This window comes from Cyanistes caeruleus, chromosome 17 (genome assembly GCF_971803275.1).
Source record: "Cyanistes caeruleus chromosome 17, bCyaCae1.hap1.1, whole genome shotgun sequence".
NCBI classification, from domain to species: Eukaryota; Metazoa; Chordata; class Aves; order Passeriformes; family Paridae; genus Cyanistes; species Cyanistes caeruleus.
In genome coordinates, this window is record NC_141717.1 from 6,527,782 (window position 1) to 6,549,647 (window position 21,866).

Here is a 21,866-nt window from a genome sequence, read left to right on the forward strand (position 1 = left end):
AAAGCTGTAGGAAAATGAATTGCCTCTGTCTGTTAGCAACTGTACTTTAGTATTTCACAAGTATCAGTCAGAATCTAGTCATTTGTAAGAAACTTCCCCACATGGTCCTCTGAAAACCAACACTCAGCAGAGTTGTTAATGCCCAAAAATCAAAGTGAATGGTCCTATGAGGCTCATACTCATACTCATGTATTGATTTTATAATTTTATGAACTTACAGCTGTGCATTAATGTTATGCATTTCCCTTTCCCAAAAACATATAACTCTGTTCTGCTCTTGTTTGAACCAGGTTTTTGCCTTTTGAAAATCTCGTTCATTAACTCAGATATTCCAATTAAGGAATTAAAAGTTTTGACAAACTTCTCTTTGTTCCAGTTCAAATATTAAGGGAAGCAGTGAGAAAGCCAGTAGATCACACTGAGCAGGAAAACAACTGCAATGTATAGCCTCAGATTAATGCCCTGCTTAAAATCCTTGTGGTTTCCTATATGGAACTGGGAAGGGGGATTTTCTGGAAGAAAATTGCTTGCAATTAAAAATTCATTCTACAAGCAGCAGTTTTCTTTGTCTTAAAGCTCTACTGCATTTTGATGGTGATAGAGAAGGTCACTGTTGTTCAGTCCCTGACATACCTTATTCTGTTGTAGTATAAAAACCCAAAGCTTCTCTAGTTGTTAATAAATTAGCATAGAAACAAAACCCTTGTATTTTATAAAAAACTTGGGGTTTCATATCAAAAAAGGCTGGGAAATGTTTTAAGCTGAAAACCAGATTTTTGTTCTCCTACTTGTGAACAGCAGAAATACAATTGAAAAACTAGACTAACATGTTCAACAAAAGATAAATATTCCTTGCCTATCACAGCAGAAAATAAAAGGACGGGTGTAAACAAAAGGAGGCAGTGCCAGTACCTAGAATGCACCTCTTTCCTCTGACCACATTTGGTTTTCCCCCTCTGGCTGATGCTTTGATAAAAAATGGTTATAAAAAGACTGCTTGCTGACTTCAGAGGGAGCTGCCACAATCCACGTCCTTGGCTGATCTCCTGTTGCCCCAGCTGGGCTGTGACCTGAACAATTTGACAGTTTAATTTTTTCAAGTGAGCCCAGCTATGGCATTGATGTTAGAACTTAACTTTATTAGCTGTGTCTTGGCTCAAGCATCAGTATTGCCTCAACATCAACATAAAAGAGCAGAATAAGGTGAAGTGGGTAATTCCACCCTCTGAGTTGGCATTGCTTTCTTCCTATGATATCACAGTTGACTTTACACTGCCTAACTTGGGCACAGCTGTGCTTTGATTTATGTAATTTTTTTTCCATATGGCATTACCATATCCTTAGTCACAGTATCTTAATTTAAGATGCTGCTATGCATTCCAGTTGGGTGGAATTTAACATTTAGATTTTTAGCTAAACTTAATATCCCTAGAGTCCTTAGAGTTTGAAGGTGCTTTTTTTTTTTTTTTTGTTAGTTAAATAATTGCAATGCTAGTCAAGCAATGTTTTCCCAGGCTGTCTGCTGCTGATGCAAAGTGGGATACTCAGTTTGTTGATAGCAGGGTAATGCCCTGCTCAAGGAATTGCCCAATTCAATGGCAGAAACTGAGGAGCACCTTGATTATTAGTCAGCTATGTTATGGAAACTATTTGAAGTCTTGGCTGTTACTCCAAGAAACTACTTAATAAAAATATGTATGAATCGAACAACAACACCCCTGCCAAACCCCCACCACTCCCACCCAGAGAAACCCAGCTGCGATACTGAGAGTGTGGACAGGGTGAATGCATTTTGACTGCTCTGTTCTGAATGGGTCACAGAACTGCACTTCCACTTCTTTTTAGTTAGACGAGCACAGTTGTGTTTATTATTCTGAGTATAGAAGTCAACACACTTCACATTTCTGGAAAACATTCAAGGATTTGTATTCCGTGCAAAAGGGTTTAAAACAGAATGTGCTGCTTGTTAAAACAGCCTACCCCAGTTCCCTCTCCAGCCAGCACTCCAGAGCAGGGGAAGCCAAGCCAGTATTGCTGAGAGGGGAAAAAAGACGGGGAGAAATCTAAATAACAGAAATGCGATTGTCACATGATACCACTGAGAAACATCTGTGAATAAAGCAGAGTTCAACAGAGAGTCTTAATGGTTAGAAATCAGTCCCTCTGTGAAGGAGGATATTTTCCAGTGTGTCAGGTAATGATATACAGAGTCCAGGCACTGAATAGTACAGTGGGGTGGGAAGTAACTCCCACTGTTTATTCTGATATTTTAGTCATAAGTGCAGCCTTCTGTCAGTTGAAGTTTTTCTCAAAAAGTGCAACTTTGTCCAAACAAACATAAGTAGAGCAAAAGAAGAAAAATGTCAAATAGTGGGAGAAGTCACATAATCACATAATCCCACACAAGAATTTGGTTTGTTTCACATGCCTTGACAGTGTGTTTATGCTACTAGAGGTGGGTAAATGTAGCTGAATTTTATGAGACCTTCTATGGTTGGTGGGAAGCCATGGCAGTTCTCCTCATGTTTTAACCTTGCTTGCTTGCTTGCCTCTCCTCTAACTGATAGAGAGTATTTCTATGGGAAGTTAATTTCAACTTTGATAACTTTCTGCCACAGTGCCAGTGACTCATGAAATCAATGTCATTAGCATTTACAGGGAACGAGCACATACAGGGATAGAAGTATCCTCGAGCACTGATGAAGTCAGCGATTTTCATATCTTCTAGGGTTTTATCTTCCATTGTTAAAAACACTGGCAAGATGTGTTGGGTGGGGGAGTTCTCTTTAGAACATGTCAGAAATCTTACAACAGGTGAAGCTGTCTAAGTTTGCAAAAGCAAGCAAGCCTGTGTAGAAATGTGTGTTATAAATGAGATTTCCATGAATCATAAATAAGATGTGTATGCTTGTTAATGATGAAAATTCATCAAGTAAAGGTTACTAATCTAGCAGCATGTGTTCCCAAGGTACTGAATGCTCTCATTTGCCTTTTTTGACTGTCTCGTGGAGAGCAGCAGGAAGATCTTCTGGATGTTAGGTAAATCCAGAATGGACTAAAGTAAAAAGTAACTTAAGAGGTTTTTAATTCTTTTACCTTGCAATACGTTTGGACAATGTGCCTAGGTAAGTTTGGGAATTTTCAGAATTCTTCATTTCTGAATTTTTTTGTTAGTAAAGTTCCTGTAACACAAGTTTCTTCAAGCTCTGCAGTTTAAAATGCAAGTAGCTCATGGCTTTTAAGAACACCTATGAAATGCTGTAATAAAATCTGTCTTCATGTGTACTTAAGGAAGTAAGAGCGAAGTAACTGAGGTTTTGAACTTGGATTCCTGATTCTGTTTATTGTTCTAAGTTGACCAGTCAGTGAATAGTTTAAGTTCATTATGCTGATGTATGGGATGTATTGAGAAACTCTTGATGTTGTGTTTCAAACCAGGGCCTGAATAATTCTAAAATTTCATCATCATTTTTCAAGTGGGGATCAGTGGGAAAGAGCTATAAAAAAAAATATTGGTAGCCTGTTGTAGAACCTGAATGCATTCAGGTTCCAACAGCACTGCTAATGCTGGATCTCCATCCATATTTCTGTTTTATGGCAATGCTGTAACCTGGGCTGGTTATTCAGAGTGCTCAGACTGGACCAGTTGAGAACATTAAGAGGTTTCAGTAAGTTCACATGAAACCAACAATCAGTGTTCACTACAGTCTAAGAAATGGAGGGAAATAAAAGATAAACTACCGGTAACTAGTCTCCATTGTATAGCAGCCTTGAAAATCAGACTGGAATTTGGCTGAGGGGACTGGTTTTTTGTTCTTGTTTGGCTGTTTGTTGGGTTTGGGTGTTTTTTTGGGCAGCGCATGGTTTCATGGAAACATGGAAACACTGTGGATGTGCTCTGACCCAGCAGTTGTCTAACCAGGCATCCCCAATACAGAGGTTTCAGACAAGTCTTTCCTGCTTTCCAACCTGGTGAAAGTTTGTCTTTTAGCATCATCTCCTGTGTGGACAGCCCTCACTTTCTTGCATACACAGAAATATGGAAGTTTATAACACTCCCCCTGGGAAATGTCTCCAGAAGTGCCACAGTTGCTACCAAAACATTTAAATTTTTTTTCTTAAACAGGAAACTTAAATAAAAATAATTTTATATTCTTCAGTAGAATGAGGCTGTGATGAAACTAAATGTAAGTTAAAACAAATGCAGTTGCTCCCAAAAATTACCCAGATATTATATTGTCTGTGCAAATGCACAGTCCAGGTCCTGTGACAGCAACTTAGAATATATTACTTCTGTCACACCCACCATGCTTTCTTCTCCTATAAAAAAAAGTTTTCTAAATTTCCCAAACTGCTTCCATATGTTATTTTTAAACACTCAACTAAAAAAATTAGTTTAAACACAACACTTAAATATAGGAGCTAAAGGAGTGTGTGGGTTTGCTTTCATCAACATAGTAAATTACTTTTTTATTTCTGTATTTCTTATCTTGCAAATTTTATCATTCAAGTAGAATTTTATTATTTGATTAGTGGAATCAAGTCAACATATTTAATATATAGTAACTTCTTTCATGTGATATGTGGTTTGATGAACTACTTAGTGGTGACTCATTTCTCTGCCATATTCCTTTGCCACCGACTCTCTGTTGCTGCTGTTGAGCAACAAAAAAGAAGGCAGCAGTGCTTTGGATACCAAAACCTTCAGGGAATAGTGAGTAGAGGATGTGCAAGGGTATCCAAGTAGGAACTGAGAGTGGAGGCCAGAGAAAAAGCTCCAAAAGCAACTGAATTTGTAATTGAGAACATAATAAACCTTTAAATAAACCACTGTGGGCTTGGTACTTAAATGGAACTCTGAACTGCAATTTTAAAAAATGTACTGCTTTAGACATAGATGTATTGATCTTTGTGATTGCACTGGCAAAATAACTAAGACATTCATAAGCTGCATGTTGTAAAGGAAAAGTCAACCAGTTGCCAATGAAAATAAATTGCAGTGCAGTGAGATAAAACCCCTAAAGTCAGCACTCCCTCTCATGAAGATTAATTAGTTGCCATCAAAATCATCAGAGAACAATGTGCATGGACTCACTCAGGTCTTCAGGGCATGTGGGAGAATTACAATAATGGCATACATTAAGTGTAATCATTTTCATTGAGCAAGCAAGAATTTTCTTTTCCTTATCAGAACAGTGATCCACCCCTTTCTTTACACGCTTTCCCCCCATGGACACTTCATCCGTTTCTTCCATTAGTCCTGTTCCACCTCCGCTGAGGAAATGATAAGTCTTGCTGCTGCCTGTCTGCCAGCACGGACTTGGAGCAGACAATTCTCATATTACATCCAGGAGTTAAACTGCTTCTCAAATACAACTTTAAAATCCACCCACTACTGTGCATCCAGTGCATTTGGACTATCCAAGGAGGTAACTCTTTTGTATCCACAAGAATCTGGTTAGATTTTTAGTATGTGACTAAAGATTTTTTTTAGTGGTCAAAAGATCAGTCAATCAAATTATTAATTAGTCCTTCTGCCTCTTGACAGGTTCATTCAGTATAAAACTGCTGTATTGAATCTGTTCATGCAGATATTTAGGTAAGGAAATAGAAAAGATAAATATTTTAAAACTTCAGATTTATATTCTTCATTAATAAACTAATAAATAGATTTAGATTTATTCTTCTGCCAAGTGATATGACTCATAACAAAGATTCATGGTTTTTCTGCACTCTACATCTGTATGGATACAAAAACAAGTTTTCATCATCAAATGGAAGCCCTATGAAAACTTAGGTGAAGTTTGCCTTCCATGAACTCATGATTCCAAGGAACTCTTGGATTCTGGTTAGTATTCTCTCTGTTGGCTCCCCTTGAATACAAATCCATCCCAGGCCAAAGGCTTGCTTGATAATCTGCCACAGGGCTGGTCTAAGGGCTTCAAAGCTCCAGTGGTGGCTGCATTCTGCTGGAACTAGGGAACTGCCAGCCATCATGGGAAATGCTCACACAAAGGGGGAAGTGACTTTTCCAGGTACACACCTAACCTGTAAATAAGGAAAAAGGTTGTATAGCTTTCAATGAAAATCAAAATTTATTTATATCACTTTCAAATAGAAGCTTTATTGTAGATGCTAATTTTAAAAAGCCGACTTATCTCTATATTCTAAGAAAAGTTGATAGTGCTACTTTAGGTGACTGGAATTATGCAGTCTTAAGCTCAGTTCATTTAATATTCAATTTTTAATTAATATAAAATTCAATCTTTTATTTAATATAAAGTGGACCTTGAAGAATAAAACAGAATAATACACTTTAATATTATTTAATGTTAGCGGGGAATAATAAATATTGTGTCTGTGTATACTGTATTGTTGAATTCTAAATGGCTTTAGTTCCTTTTTTAATTTTAATTTGTTCATGTTGTTCTTGACTTAGCTACTGTTATCTTTGTTCAGTAAAACAATCCTTTATTATGAAAACATTAGTAATGGCTTTTAGATGAATGGGGGGAAAAAACAGATGTACAAAACAGCTGTAAATATTTCATGGAAGGAAGACAAGGTTCAAGTGGAGTAGTTTCTGAACCAAGCCATGATAGCATTAAAAATGCAGAGCTGTGAATGTTCCAGTGTGACAGCACCCAAAACATTTGGTTTGTGGCAGTGCCAGTAGTGGATGTAGAACTGCAAAGTGGGAGTGAAACCAATGGCATAAGGCACTTGACAGCAGTGATCTTTGACTTGCTGGATGGGGGGGGACTTTTTGATCAAGAGAAAAATAAAAATCTTTCACTGAATGAAGCACACTCATATTTATGGGGTTAGAGATATGGATTAAAAGTACTTCTGGCCCAACTTCTAATGTGAAGTAGGACTATTGCTGTCATTAGATAGGATCAGCCACAGCAGAGTCCTGAAAATTCCAGAGATGGAGATGGTTCTCCTTTCCCTCCAGACGAGAAGAGATGGCCCTGCTGGAGCAGGGGCTTTGGACCCTTTGGACCAGCTAAACCAGATCTCCCTGCCAGCCTCAGCCATTCTGTGTTAGGGGAAAGTGGGACACACCTTATTTGAAGGCTCCTTCCCTTAAATGTTAGGGAGGGAACACACATTCACAGCCAAGTATATCATCTGTAGGATTAACGTAAAGTGACCCTCTGAAGATCAAATGACATATTAAAGTGTGTTCAGTTTAAAGAGCAGGTATAGAGATGCAACTTCAAGTGCTGTACAAGCCTGGAAGAATGTTACCCCTCTTGAGGATTGCTTAAGCTAAAAGAATGTACAAAAACACTTCATAGAGTCAGAAAATCATGCAGGCAGAGAAAATGTCATAATTCAAGATGGGACCAAAAATGAGGGGAGGATATGGATGTTGTATGAAGTGAAGAGAGTGGTATCTTCAGCTCTGAGCCATCTCAGCCACTTCAAACTTGAGCTCCTGTTTTCACAATAATGGCAAGTTATTTCTGAAACTCAGAATTTGTAATGTAGTTGTACCAATTCCCATCTTTTCCCCTATCTGCTCCAGGGACATGACTCAGAAAAGTCTTGAGACAGCTGAGAGAATTGAACTGTTTCAAATATGTTCTGTGTCTTAATAGTTTTGGTTTTGATAACTTTTAATTTCCTACTTTTTAATCAAGAATGTAACCCTCTGCCTTGCTAGACTAAACTCGATTGCCTTTTTGGATTTGTCTAGCATTAACGATAGCTTCATGCAATAGTGCCAAGTGTAAAACATCTTGTCTTTTTCCCAAAATAACTCTATTTGTTATCCAGTCGTGGAGAATTTGAAATCCAGAAAATGTTCAGGAAGGTAAGTCAGGGTGACTTTAGCACCAAGCTGCAGAGGCTGATTTGGTAGCTAATAAAACCCAGGTTTGAATCTGAGGGAGAAATACCAACCAGTAATCATTCTCTGACAAGGACTAGGCAGAATACAATTCCTCTGACTGCCACTTCATGGATCTTAGCCCAGTTTATCCCCCCCTGTGAACCCCAGGCAAGGACGTGCAGAAGGGGTGTAGTTATTTCTATTTCTTTTTTTCCAAAGACTTTCCAATACCTTTGCCTGATCTTTTACAACGATGTAGACAAGTGAATTTCACACATTTAAGACTAAATTAAGCAGAATACTGAGGAAAAGCCTTGTTGGGAGGTGCAAGAGGTACTGAATGATCCTATCACTGAGTAAAGCAGTCCAGGAAATAATCCTGCTCTTCCATCAGAACTTTGTGTGTGTGAGCAAGTGTTTATAGCCCTGTATGATGTTCTTCCATGTAACATCTACAAGGAATACCTCAAGGCAAGATTAAACAAGAACAGTCTGGAGAGTGACAAAAAGGATGCTTAAAGAAAGTTGTTTTCATCTCCCTTCCTTTCCTTCCCCCTTATTAAGTTTTTTGCTTACTCTTTAATTTCAAGCCATGTGTCAATGGACAGAACCTGTTGTGGGAAATAAGCAAACATGCTTAGAGTTTCCCTGCAGTTGTGCATTCAGTGTGCTTATCAGATCAGTCTAGGCACCCAGGGGTTTTATTACTCATTAGAATGAGTGCATATGTCCAAAAATAAACATATGCATTGCGCAGGAATGCAAATCTCTGCTGTGGATGGGAGCTGAGGGAGGGATATCCCTGTGGAGGGAACCAGCTAGATGAGACTGCGCTGAGTTTTAAAGAATAGAGAAAGCACATAAGAGTCTGAGATGTGTTTAGATGCAATGAATCTTAATGTTTCTTTTTCTGGGACTTACCCTTCTATAAGAGAGAACTGAGTTAAATGCATTAACAGACACAGGAATATATACCTGGCTTTCTGGATAAGACTGTCTGTTGTTCCTTTCTGTTGTTCCTTTAACCAGATGTTAAAGATGACAAATTTCTCGGTATCAAAGAAAAGCCCATGGGCTACAGACTGAAATCCTGGAAGACAACCTGTCAAAATGTTATAAAAAAAAAAAACAAACAGTAATTTTTTTTCTGTGTTGCAATTCTGTGGGGACATTTACAATTGGAAAAGAACTCGTACTTGTGGTATCCTGCAGTATCACTAAATATACTGTAATATTGTTCACTGTAACATCTTGTGTGCATTAATGCTAATGCAAACTAATATTCCTGCTCTTTCCTTTAAAGAAGAAATTTAACCCATTGGATTGAAAGAGAACCCTTGGATCAGGTCAGCATTGCAGCTGCAGGTAACAGTGCAGAAGTAGTCAAGTCAGAGGGTATTAAGGAGATAACAATATAGGCCCTTGGACTGCAAAACTACTTTTCAAAGCCATAAAACAAAGCCTATACCAATAAAGAAAATGGCAAAACTAAGACAGCACAAGAGGATGACGTTTCCAACAAGTTCTTGGACCATTGCAATAATTGTGAAATTTGCTAAATAAAAATTTGGAATCTTCCCAATTCCCTGTGCTAGAAAAGACATCTGTATGTCTGTCTCAAATCTCATCCTTGACTTCCAGATTTGTAACTACAGAGCAACTTCGGGATTTTGTTGTAACTTTTGTGACTTTTAATTATTACACAGGTAATTTCTTGACTTTATTTCTTTTCAGCTGAGGAGAAATAATTCAATCCATAGTATTTCTCTCACAGCACCTCAGCTTGTGTCCTGGAAACTGCATGTATTTCCTGCCAAGTCATGCAACTATAACATCATGGCAATCAGTAACAATACGTCTGTTGTTTGAAGCATGAGGTTTTCATAATGTTAGGAATGCTGGTGGTGCTGCTTCTTTTAGTTATTTAACTTTTTCCAAAGGCAAGAAACAGTTGATATCTAGAGTATATTAAAAAGGCAGCTGAAACATGATCTTAGTCTCTGGTTTGAATATTGTCTTAGTTTGTGATTCTCCTTTGAGTTTACAAAGACAGTAGTGCCTCTCTGGAAACAAAAACAAATGTACTTTAAGTTTTTTCTTCACTGGATCAATGAGTGATGTGTGTGTAATTTCATAGTTTTTTTTCTCAAGTATTGCATTTGTGATTTGTTAAGTGCTTTTGTTTGGGGTGGGTAGAGCCTCTTTATGATCAGAAAGATACAGGATATCATGGGCAGCTGGAGTCAGGCCTTGCTTCTCTGGGTGCCTCTTCAGATGTCTTTGGAGGTCCTGGCTCAGTGTTTATGTGTTTGCTCTTTTCTATTAAAACCAGCTATCCCTGCACTTTCCCTACCAAATCCTGCTGTACAGGGAGCAGCAGTCAATAATTTAGTGGACCCAGAGGGAGAAGTTAAGCTTGTAGAAGCATTAGGTTATAGGATTTGTCAATCTAAGAAGTAGGCCAGTCATCACAGCCTGTGAGTACAGACTACCCAAGGGGTTTTATTTGATTATCTAATGTGTGTATGCATAATTATACCACTGACCGTGCTAATTTTGATGTAAGGTTCTTCCAGTGGAAAAGTAAAAGACCTAAGAGGTTGTTTTGCCTGACAGACTGTGGTTAAGTGATGTGCTATTAGGATTTGCATAGGAATGTATAGGTACTATGCCAGTGGAGGTTGCTGTGCCTGAAACTGTCCAGTGGTATGTACTGACTCACTGTCTCTCCATGCTGCTAGCAAGTGTGCAAGAATTGTAAGGATATGCCACGTTTCTCACCTCATTATTGCATACTAGAAAGGGTCAGTTGTAAGCAGTTTTATCAAAGGGAATATAGGCAGGAGTAAGTTTCTATTTACAGGTAGACAGGAAGGAGAAAATCCTTGGTTAAGAAAGGAAAACTGGGTATGTTGAGGTCTGTAAGGCATCAGATCTGGAATACACAAGTAGACCCTAAAGTACAAGGAGTTGGATTCATTGTGTGGTTTGTGTGTAAAAATCAGATTTTAAGCCCAATCTAGGAACTACCTAGAGCGATGCTTTGAAAAACCGGATGCCTCATTTTACAGTCAGCAAAAACAAAAAGCAATTTAACTTGAAGCATATCCAGACTCAGTCTCCCTGCTGTTCTCCAGGGTGATGGTATCCAAGGGGCACAGATACCCCAGTGGGTGCACCCCCAGCAGTGCAGCCAGTCCCTCCCTGTCAGCGAGAGGCTGCTGTGGGAGCACAGCCCTGCCCGGGTCCTGGCCAGGCTCCTGCTCCCAGTGCACAGGGAAGTGTGGAACCCTGCCAGCTTCTCACTGCCCTGAGTCATGGCTGGGCACTGGCCTCGGGCTGCCAGCTCTGCTTTGGTCTGGGGCAGCCCCAAGCAGAGAATGTCTTTAAGGGCAATGAGTATCGATTCCATTTCCTTTTCCTTTTTGTACGCTTTTAATGCCCTGTGTATTTGGGGGTTCCTGTTTATTTTCAGTTCTATTTTCCTTGGTGTAAGTAAAATAGTTTTCTTCTTTCTGCTTTGCTTTTCATGAGTTACGCATTTTATTTTGTAATTAATAACTGTTTTAATTTAAGATGATACTTGGGTAAGAGTTAACAGCAAATGCACTCTTAGCATCATACAATAATATAATCATCAGGTTGGATGAGACCTTTCTTTTCAGAAATGAGTAAAACTTCATGAGAGTTTGGGGTTTTTTTGGTGTAGAACAAGGTCCTAGTTAGTGGAAGGTGTAAAATATGTAACATTTTGGTTAACTAATCTTAGTTGTGAGTCTTTTCTAAAAAAAAAAACAGTTGTAATACTGGACAGAAGGGTAATGGTATGCATGGTGTTATAGTCATGAAACTGAGCCCAACCTCAAGATCTTGTCTGAGTAAGAATTATGAGATATTCTTCCTGTAACCTTTGACATTAATACTTTCAGCTTTGTGGGTTAATATCAACAGAGCCCAATCAGGCTTAGAACCTACAAAAACATTCCAAAATAAACAGAATGTAGACAGGGTGAACCGGGAAGGGGAAGGACAGGCTTCAGTTCTGTGTGAAATGCTGACTGTATTAACTGCCACAAGGCAGTATAAGGCTCCATGATCTCTAATAAAACTGCACAAGTAATAATCAGTTAGATGGGAAATGCATTATTTGTCTTGTATTTCGTCAGAGGAATGTAAACTTACAAAGAACAATAAAAGGTGTGAAATAGTAAAATATAGGTTTGATTTTTACTTTTGCTGAAAGGCTTTAGCAGAAGACTGGAAGGGTTTATTTCTCAAGAGGCTGTGATCCAGTCTCTGGACTAATAGTAGTAGAGCTTGCTTGTTGTTTTCTGAACTAACCATATGAAATACCTTATGTTTAAAAGGTTCTAGTACACCTTATAGATGAACCTTGGCCAGTGATTCTTTTGAACAGTATATTCTGAATGATGATTATAGCATAGAGTCAGATCACCTTTTCTTTGGCTTAAATTTCTGCAAGAGTGTATAGAAATCCAATGGGATAATATGTTTTTACTGGTGTATGCGTAGTGGGCTGACTTCTGTCCCCCTAGTCTTAAACAGAATTAAGTGGCAGAAATAATAAACCTTTAAGATCCTCAATGAAATACACTTTATACAATATTCCATGGGAGAAGTGAGATGCTATCATAAATATTAAAAGGTAGATAAGCCTAATAAAGAATGAGTGAGGATTGAAAGGCATAATATTGCGTTGTATGTTGGCTCAGTCTAAATCCTATAAATCCTGGTTTTCTTCTACCGAAAGAGAATTTTTTTTAGCGTGTCTGTCTGGGGATTGTCTGTTCCCCTAGCCAACAGATGACAAACAGCTCTTGGAATTTCTCTGTGCAATGTTAGATATCTTTCTGTCACTAAAGTTTTTGTCCAGTTTACTCAACCTGAAAAAGGACCCAAAACCCACCATGCAAAAGCGATCTGGTAGCAATGCTGTTGTCCATTTGAAGTTAAGCTCTAATCAGAATGCAAAGATGGGGAGATAAAATGGGTAGTGAGTAGAAGGAAATCGAAGTGAAAGAACAGAGCACCCTTCTGTGTCTAACCACGATTGTTGGAGAGGCAGTGAGACACTTCTGCTGTGTGAGAGTCACTCAGAAATTCAGAAGCAATAGCCTGGCATTACAATGGTAACTCAGTCTCACCTCATCACTGTCACTAGCAAGAGATGAGTAGTCAGCCATTCAGGAAGAGGAAAACTGATTTCTATTTGTAATTGCTTTTGCTTATAATCTGTATCCTCAGGCTCTGATAGTTCATTAGAGAGCTTGGAGGAATGGCTAAAATGGGATTGCAGCTGGGAGGAGCATGTGGCAAGACAGCGAGGACTGCCAGGCATCCTGTAATGTCATCAGCACAGCAGCCTCCACAGACCTGCACTGCATTCCAAAACAGAGCCTTCAAAACAAACTTTAGCCCTCATTATAGATCAGAAATAAAAATGTGGACAAATCACCCCAGACATTCCGTGGCTCACAGTATTTCAAGGACTGCTTTGTTTTCTTCAATACTGTGACCTTTGCTTGCAGCACAGCTGAGCCACCCAAGTTACCATGATATGAGGAGACAGCATGATCACCTGTGAAATCCAGTTTGATAGTGCTAAAAACATGCAACTCCATGCAATAAAGCCCCCTAATGCTTCCTGCCCCATCTCCTTTTAGTTCTGGATTGCAAGACAGCCAAGAAAGCATTCCCAAGAGCTCTGCTCAGTCTGAGTCATTTGCAAATCTGTTTTAACTTCTTTTACAGATTTAAAATAGCGTTTGAGACTATGCATCTGCCAAAGAATATACTGCAATGGTTCATATAATGTATTTTTTTTAAGAAAGGTTGATTTTTTAATTTATTTTTATCTTCCGTGTACATCTTACATGTTTGAAGAATGAGTGAGAAAGAAATACCATGGTCACTTTGGAGGAATTGGAATTGGAGTCCTTGTATATTTCATTGAAGGAAGCTGCAGGAAGCCAAATACTAAAAAGACTAAAAACAGAAAATTGGGATTTTGATATATATATATACCATACTAATTAGGCAATTTATACTGGTTTAATTTTTCATTCTGAGGGAAATTTGATTCCTGAGGATACCTGTAAGCACAGAAGGCAATCAGGTCCTTAGAAGTTTGCTGAATGCTCAAATTCTAATAAACAGCCAGCTTCCAAATTTACAATGCTCAGCTATTTGAAAATTAATCTTTTCCTAGCAAAGGACTGTCCTAAATGTTTCCCACTTAAACTGTTATATAAATATTTGCATTTCTTCGATGATGCATGTTCAAATTTGCATGCTGCTGGTTTGATTACTTAGTGTAATCATAGAATTTACATAAATATGCATGAAGGGCTCCATCATTTCCTCCCCTGTGTCTCACATGCTTTAGATTTATGTACCATGGGAGAGATGTACACTGCAATTCTGCTTAAGGAGGGTATGTTTCCTGCTCTGGCATCACTTACAGTGTGGAGGCAGGATTTATATGCTGCCCTTCATCTGTGTTTATTTGGACAATTCATTGTTAATGTAGCTGGCCTCTCTCCTGCAAGTTTTACTAACCTGAGTTTCATGCAGCCTTACCAGAGAAGGCTTTTTCTTCTTATGTGTGCATTGTGGGCTGTACTCTCATCTTTTCAAAATGGCAATAGTACAAAGAGGATGTGCAATTAGTTCAGAATGTGTATGCTCTCCACTTTCCTTTTAAGTCTGTGAGGACAGATAAAAGACTTTTCTAAACTATCAATGGATTTGTTTGCCAGATGATTTCCAGATGAGTACAGTGAGGGTGGAGAAAGCAGGACTTTTGGCTCAACACAATTCCTTTGGTTCCTTTCATATTTCTTTCAAAACAAGCTTTTGTTTGTTTTTTAAGAAACAGGAAAAAAATCTTGGCAAGTACAACACATTTCAGAGGGAAGATTAGTTTGTGTAGTATTGTATTGAAAAATCAGGCACCTTTAATTCTAGAGATATGGAGGAAATTTCTCAAGGCTTTTTCAGACTCTCTGAAGGATTTTATTTTTTAAATACACAGGTTGTAGCTTTCCTAATGTTGCAGAATGTTCTGTATGTGAGAAGTCTGAAAGTAATAGAACTGTCATTTTTACTACTTGTATCACTTTTTTCTCCTCTCCCCAGTATTTAAGAGGGCACTTGTTCAGTGCACTCTGGGAAACAAAAATGGAAACAACCCACCACTTTGTTTTGTGTTTACACCCTGACATTTCTAAACAGGAGAAGAATGCAGAACACTTAGAGACAAAATTATTTTCTTCTAACTTTTAAAGAAATAACAAATAGAAGTTTGGTGATTTTGATTAGATAATGACGTGTTATATGAGAAATATGCAGAGCAATTAGAAATGCCAAGAGAGTCAGGCATTTTAAACCTCCCTACCTGGTATGAATGCCAGACTGTGCTTCTTTCTGAGGAAAGAATTGTCACATTTTCTGCATGTGACAAACTACTTCAGTATTTGGACTGCTGATAACTACAGCACATAAATCACAAAGATTGAAGGCTCCAGTGGGTAAAGGAACAATTAAAGAAGCAATCAACTGATCACCACTGTCATTAGTGAAAGTGGAGGACAATTAAACAAACCAACCAAGCAAAAAAACCCTCATTCCTGTATAGGCTTGTTCACAGGTTTGGTGCTAAAGGCCTTTAACAATACTGGAACAACACTTTCCATCACAAAAATGTGTCCCCATCATGGTACTCCAGCCTATTGCACACAGAATGAATGTTCAGCAGCCAGGAAGAGATGCTTCAATAAACTTGTGTGTGATTCTCATTGATGAGCCATCAGTGTCATCTCCTTCTGCCCACAAGGGAAGGATTCACATTCCTTTTTAAAATTTGTACTTTGTATGATTGACCCAGTGTATTATCCAGATCTTCAGCTTCAGCATGCCTTGGAAGTGCTTTACATTCAGACAGACTGAACATCCAGGTTTGGTACAGCCTGATTGCTTTGCTGTGAACAAGTTTTCAAAACCAAATCAAATGTTGGTTCCTCTCTCAACACATTTTTCATAAGTCTTCCCAAAGGACAGATTAGTTCTTTTGTAGTGGCCTGGGAAAGAACTGTAAAGCACCTCAAGACAAAGAATCATGGGCTAAGGCCATGGTCTGCTGTTTGCTGTACAAAAGCAGGCAAGTGAGGTATCAGAGTGGACGTAATAAGACACATATGGGTTTGCAGTGAGCATGCTTAGCATATCTCTGTACCACAGAATGAGTTGCAGGTCTGGAATATTTCACTGTCAGTGCCTAAGACTGAAAAATCAGTATATTTATGCTGTAACTAATGCTGTTCACTGTCATTCTTTCACTTCATTACTGAGGCAAGTTGAAAAGCAAAGGTCACAGTTTGCTTCAGCTGCCATTGCTGGGTTCATCAGGCAGGAAGGAAATGCCTTCTGCTAGAAAGTATTTGATGGTAACTATTGCATGACAAGGTTGGAACAGATGATCCTTGAGGTTCCCTTCCAATCTGGTATTCTATGATTCTCTACTTCTCTTGTGTATCCGATAAAATGATGCTCGTTCCTGTATCTCCTCTGAACATCTTTCCCTGTCCCGGCATTGCCATTGTGCTTTTTCCCCCCATCCTGTGCAACTTGCTCCAAATTACTCTTCCCACTTGGTAAGAATCTGTTTCTTTCCTACCACTTGTCCTTCAAAGGTAGCAGTGCACCCATTTCCTTTTCTCCTAAAAGCCTTCTCAACACTTCCTGTGCTCTGGGTGGCAGTCACTGCTGGCTTTGACAGGTCCATATGCCAGGCTATGGCAAAGTCAATCCATGGCTGCAGGTCAGTGATAGAGAAAAAGTGTTTTTATTGGGTGGTGAAACCATTTGATCCATGACTCCAAATATATTATCCCACTGTTAAATGAGTAGGTCCCAGTAGTCTGTCCTAGCACCAGACATAAAGGAAGTTTGAAGGAAGATGCTGTGGAAAGTTGTGGATGGGCAGTTCTGAGTTTGAGTCCACATTAATGACAGTAAGAAAATTGCAGCTACTGAAACTAGGGGAGGCAGACTTGACCCTCTCTCAGGCTACTCCAGACTCCATGTTGCTCAGTGAAAAACATCCAGGTTTCTGTTTCTCTAAATCAAATAACATTCCCTCAGAAAAAGCAAAGCTGTAATGATAATATGTCCAGCAGTTTTAGGAAAGTCTCAGCATGTACTGGGGTGGGTGCTGGTGCTGTGAGGAAGAGGATGAAAGAAGGGAAGTTTCTTCTAAAGCCCTGCATATTGCATAGCTCAGAAAAAAGTCTGTCACCATCTCATCAGTTGCTCTCCCTTCCCTTCACCGCACCTTGAATGTTCCCAGTGAGAGACTCCTGCCTCTGCTTTGCTCAAGATATCAAACATCCTTGACAGCAGGCTGGGTGCCTCATGCCAGAGGACTCTGCACGGCTGCAACAGCTCCAAATAAAAAGTGAGGGCCTTAAGCAGGCAAATCTGGCTGCAAAAAGTCTCTTGTAAATGTTGTCATACTGAGAACAGTTCTTCTCCTGCTCTTGAAATATGGAAGATAAACGAACATTAACATGCTGAAGCTATCTACCAGTAATAAATCGCAGTGCCTAAATGTTTATGTATGGAACTTGTACTCACCAATGCACCTCTCTGGTTTATCTACCTGCCCCTGGGGAGAACCATGTAGCAGTTCTTTTGTCTAAGTACTTCCAGTTGGGGTACAAAAAAATATATCATTTAGGGCTGTCTGCTTAGCAAGGCTGTCAACTTTCCTGTACAAACTGTAGACGAGGAAAAAAACTAATGTTTTTCCACCCATATCTGGATGACTTGTTTAGCAGCAAAGCTTTGTACTTCACTTGCAGGTTAACAAACAAGCCAAACCCACTCAACAGACTCCCCCAAAACAACTTCTCTGCTAGGCCATGTTATTCCCAAGCTTTTCTTTTGTATAAAGTTGTGCCTTTAGTAAAGTGCCATTGTTTGCTTAGTCACTTCTTGTCTGTGCAGTGTTCAGAACACAGGAAACCTCAGCTATGCCAAAAATCTTTAATGAAGTATTCAGAGTACATTTTTAAAAGCCATTCCCCTACCTAGCTGTAAAACTGTAGTCTCTCTGCTCAGACTAATAGCCATGAAGACAGATATATATACTGATAATTTTATTAGGCAAATCAATTCATTTGTGCTTAGTCCAAGGCATAAAACTAATTTTGCAGTAAGTACTTGTACAGATGAACTCTTCCCTTTTTTTCCAAAAGACTCAAGGAATAAGCTCAGCTTTAAGGATTTGGAAGAGGGAGAAATTTGATAATTTTGGTACAGAGCATCCATTAGTAGTTATAAACTCCCTTGTTTTGAATGGGTGTTTCGGGTCAATGAATTTCTGTAGCATCCCTAAGCTCATGTAGCTTGGGGTGACACTTTCTAGTTAGAAATTTCATCTGGAAAAGCAAACACTCCTTTGGACTTGCCCTCTTCATAGGTCTGTGTAAAGAGTAGGTCTGTGCAAGCCTTGAGAGACTATGTTGTGCGAACAGCGTTTGTGACACTGGCATGGGACAGCTTTGTCCCCACGTCTGTTTGGTATGTCTTTTCCTACCTGAAACAGAGGCATGGCCCTTTCTTTTGCGTCTGGGATGTCAGGAGGGAAGGGCTGGCAAGGGCTGTGCTCAGCCTTAAATGAGAAAGGTGAAGCGGGGCCGCAGAGCCTGAGCAAGCAGAAAGGAGGAACTGCGGGATGGGAAGCGCTCCCAAGGAGAGGCGGCAGGGCAGGGTGCATGGAGAGTGGCACGGAGCAGAGCTTGCCAGAGGCCTGTTACAACAAGCAAATGCCATTTCAACAGCCAGTTCAGCAACTGGTGGAGGTAATGCAGCAACCACAGCACATCAGCTCCGGCTGTAAAACGTGTACAGAATCCTCGGTTAACGCTTATGTGCAGCACTTAGGAGCAGCTCAGTCCAGGCGCTGGAGTCGCAGCAGCATCTGCAGTGCAGGAGCATCTCAGAGAGCCTGGCCTGGCTGGGCTCAGCTGGGAGCAGCACAGTCCTCCCCCGAGAGCCTCGGGGCCCAGCGTGTTTGGGTCCCTGCTCCTCTGCAGTGCACGCAAACGAGCCCAGCGGATGCAAATCGCCCTCCCGAGCCCGTTCTCATGTTTACCTTGCTTTCCTGCGCGGCGTGTTTGCAAATGCTTGCGAGTTAAGCAGGGCTAGGAGTGCGTAGGAGCAGAGGGGATCACGTACACAGCCCTGGCAGCGTGTCAGGCTCGGGAGAGCCAGGGCTGAGACAGAGGTGGAGCTGTCTGAGATAGCTGCAAGTACAAGTTTCACAGACTCCTCTCAGAACATCGCCTGCAGGGCACAGATGTGATAGGAGGGGATGAATACACTCCTGTCTTTGTTGCATGTTTGTTTTTGAAGCTGAGCTTTTAAAACAATGTCACTCTTCCTCCTACGGAGCTTTAACTACACCGCACCACACCAGCGCCTGGATGTTGAGCCTGAGCCTTGGCACACACAGCTGCTGTTCAATCAGCCCTTTCCTTCTTGCCTGCTAAAGCAAGCGACCAAAGCAGGATGCCCAGGCCACGGGGAGCAGTGTGCAGGGGTTCTTGCAGGGTGCCTGTGTTCTCGGGGCCGTAGGTGTGGTTCTTGTGTCGGTCTGTGCTGCTCAGGGCCCCCAGTAGCACTGCAGCTCCCTGCTCTGCTGTCCCAGCTCCTCTGGTTGTGAAAACTGTGATGTCTTAGACCCTGCAGAGTAGGGACCCACTGACACTCATGGTCCCACCACACTTTGCCTGTTGTCTTCTGTGGAGACTGTTTTCACCACCATCTTTTGTTAGTGTAAAGCCCGGTTTTCTGGAGCTCAGTTATCTTAGGAATATTTGTTTCACAACACTAAGAAATTTCTCACAAGAAGACAAACTCTGTCTTGTTTATTTAGATATATTTTCCTTCAATCTTTTCCACTTTTAAAATTCCATTTGATATTGCAGTGTTTGGTGATAGTCCTACAGTAGCAAATGCCTTTAAAAAAATAAAAAGTACCACAAAACAAAAACCCTACAAACAGCTGATGGGAAGTCTCTCTTGTACACTATAGATCTGCCTTATATTAAATACATCAGCATGAGTATTTTGTATAAGTTTGAATTTCTTTGCATTGGAAGCCAATGATGGATTGCCGTAGTGTTTATAAATGCTGAGAGAAAATCCAAACAAAGGTTCAGATCACTGTGTCATCTCCTTTACTTATTTGCCCAATATGGCTGCAGGAATGTTATCTGTGTTTTTAAAAATAAAAACCCCTAAGAGATCAAAGGACATCATAGGAAGACTGGATAAACATTTAAGGATTCCAGCTGAAAAAAAACCTAGAACTACGAAGTCTAAATATTTAGGAGGGTCTTTCCTTCATCAAATAATACTTGGACCAGTTTGACCTTTATCTCATTCTCCTGACTAAGTTTTAATAGAAGGTTTGGTTTACAGCATGGTTTTCAGCAGCCCTGAGGCCAGGGAACAGATCTGAACTGGTAGTGCCAGCAATTATTTTATGACATGAGCAGGCATGTTTTTACATGATGTGGGGTCATAATGCAGTGATACTGAAATTTCTGCCATTCTTTAATACTTCAAGGCAATTTGCATTAGAAAAAAGATTTTCTGTTTCATATCCTCTATAAATACAAATTCTTTATTTCACAGTAAAGCATTGCATTAACAAGAGAATTATTTGCTATTGGTTAATTGTTTTTCATTGTCAGAGTTGGTTGTGCCTTTACTTTAATCCCTTCGTTTGATAAAGAAGCCTGTAATCCACTTGGGATGGATCTCCTTCTTAAAAGAATTTGGGGCTGCAGAACTAAGCTGAAAATGTCACAGTACTTTGTAAACTTCTTCTGTGGTGTCAGAATCCAGGTCCAGAGTCATCTGATTTGCTTGTGCTTGTCACTGCTGCATCCACCTTTCCTGTGCTGCAGTTCCCCTTAGCCTGTTCTGCACAATGGGTTGCCTGTACACTTTCCCTTGCAGTGATGAACAAAAATGTGCCAAAACCCTGGGGTGCAGTGACAAGCAGTTACCAGAGCTGCTCATGGTTAAAAACTCAACAATCAGGCACACAGGTGTCCTTTCAAGGGTACAGGGATTTGAAATCTCATCTCTGCTGAGTGCAGTATAGATGCACTTTGCCATTGTTTCCAGGAGCTGCCAGGAGTTTTGTTGTGTTAGGATATGCATGATCACGATGCATTAAATTCATGGCTGTGATGTTCTGGGTGGGGGGGAAATCCCAGAAAGTCCTTTTTGGTCAGTGGCTGTGCTGTATTAACCATCCTGTCCCTGGGCTCACCCTGCCTGCAGTCATTAACTGCTCCAGGGGCTCACTGATACTGTCCATTTTTAGGAGGGAGAGTATCATTAGACCATGTTCTGATGAATGATAGTGACATTATGTCCATGTAGAGTGTTGATCTCATTTGGCTTCTTGTGTGTTTCTGCTGCACAGAAATAAGCTTTGCTCGTATTCTGAGACACTACAAAGGTAGTGTCATAGATTGAGGATGTGTAAGAGTTCAGATTATATCTAGATTCAAACTGAAATTTAAAAAGCCCAAGAACATGGGTTGGAAAGGTTGGACTCAATATAGTATCAGAAATGGGTCTTCTGAGAGATTATTATTTTTCCAAGTAGCTATTACTTGGGTTTTTATACTAGGGAATGAGCAATATATTCTGGTTAAAAACTTCCAAGCTGATACATGGGAGAAGGAAGGTCTTTGAAAAGTCCTGCCATACAAGCACCCTTTATATATTGATACACGCACACCACCTGTACAAATTCTGCTGCTTTGCTGTTAAATTTTCCAAAAAAGTTCTACTAGCAGAGTGGGTAAAATAAACTACCTTCACTGCAATCAGTAATGTTATTGTACCCAACTGTTGTTATCACTAATGAAGATATTGAGAGCCATTGTTGTCTTACTCTATTTGGAATTTGAGTCCATAA

At 39.9% G+C, this 21,866-nt stretch overlaps 2 long non-coding RNA genes across 2 annotated transcripts in view; one reads left to right on the forward strand and one right to left on the reverse strand.

Annotated features, from left to right (window-relative positions):
• The window catches only part of LOC111935933 (uncharacterized), a 46,039-nt gene that overhangs the window by 17,623 nt on the left and 6,550 nt on the right, over positions 1-21,866 (forward strand). The gene's annotated exons all lie outside the window — the stretch shown is intronic.
• On the reverse strand, positions 1,839-19,959 carry LOC111935931 (uncharacterized). Its single transcript, XR_002867927.2, has 3 exons — positions 19,017-19,959; positions 8,816-8,942; positions 1,839-6,048 (listed from the first exon to the last, which is right to left on the reverse strand). It is a non-coding gene; the product is annotated as an uncharacterized LOC111935931 (long non-coding RNA).